A 1,557-nucleotide genomic window follows, 5' to 3' on the forward strand; every position below is an offset into this window, starting at 1 on the left:
ACAATTATATTCTGCATATTTCATTATGGGTTTAGGGCTGAAATGAAATTCTTATGCACGTACACTAACAACGAAACGTGTAGCTCGACTAGTTACGCTATATATGAGAGAACGAATGTATGCCACCGTGTCTACCGTTAGAAACAAATTTTTCCTAAGTTTGTAAGGATGTATGGAACGAGCATGCATCATGATAATTACCATTCACATAACTACATTGTTCCTCCCCTTATAAAATTCTTACTCGGTTAAGTAACTCTTATCCATTATGGCATTGTCTCACCAAGTGGTACATGTTAATGGTGCAGATGGCACGCACAAAGCAGACCGCTCACAAGTCCACCAGAGGCAGAGCTCCCAGCTGTCAGCTTGCTCCACGTACCCGTCAACGTCACACGTTTCTTGGAGAGTTTGGGATGCCTACACTCTTGTGGAGAGTGCTCAGCTATGTAGGCTATCCTGATGGAATGGAACCCCGCTACTTCTGGGCGAATGAGCAGTTGGGAGAAGGTCTCTTGGTTACTGTGGAGGCCGTTGTTCGTCCCCGAGGTGATGATTCTAAATGGACAGGTTGGTGTTATGAGTCAACTGGCAGGACTGCTGAAGAAGCAGCTGGTAGGGTAGCCTTTGGGATCCTGAGGGATATCATGGATCGTTTTCCTCAGGAGCTGGCAGCCGATTTGGTTGGAGTCTTTCCGAGGGGCAACCCCTCCACTGACTCATGGTAGCAGGCAAGAGGAAGATCTTTGGAGATTGGTGCAGTAGAAGGGTAGAACAGTGATAACCCTGCCATGAGCACCATGTTCGTAGTGATGAAGGTGTTAGATGGAGTAGAAGGTAGCCTCAGACATGTGTCTGGTGCTCTTGGTCATGCCCGCGAGGACCGACGCCAGCTTCAGAGGGAGCACGACGCCGAGATTGAGAGGCTCAATGTAGAGATGGCTCGGTTAACTCACCAGAGGAATGCAGCCTGGTCCAGGGAAGATGTTCTGAGAGCTCGATAGTTTGAGCTGGAGCAGCAGCTAGCCAATGCGGAAGAATACAACGACAACCTACATGAGGAGGTTCATCTGCTGAATAACCAGCTCCACCCTTATGTTCCGCCTGGAGCCATAGAGATGGATCTAGAGGAGGACGAGGAAGATGAAGAAGTGGAGCCTGAGGAAGGAGATGATCCTACGTCTGACCTCGATAGTGATCATGATGAGGATTAGATCGCTTAGTACTTAGTGGAAGGGCCAATGTATCACCTTTATTCATGTAATGGACCTGTAGTTCGAATTTGGTATTAGTAATCCGACTATCATGTAATATCGTTAATCGCACGACTATCACACGTTTGGTTGAACATCAATGCAATTCCAGTCCTTTGTTGGTAATCACGATTTAAATTTGCATGCGTTATGAGCGCGATAAGTGGTCAAATTGGGGATGTCATGTTACGAGAATGAATTGTTATGCCTCTATTTTTATTGTGATTTTGAGAATTTTTTCCAGTAATTTTAGTTTGGCATGAGTACATAATTCATCTGCAATCTCTTGACATCAACCAATAAT

Source organism: Miscanthus floridulus, chromosome 9, assembly GCF_019320115.1.
Source record: "Miscanthus floridulus cultivar M001 chromosome 9, ASM1932011v1, whole genome shotgun sequence".
Classification (NCBI taxonomy): domain Eukaryota; kingdom Viridiplantae; phylum Streptophyta; class Magnoliopsida; order Poales; family Poaceae; genus Miscanthus; species Miscanthus floridulus.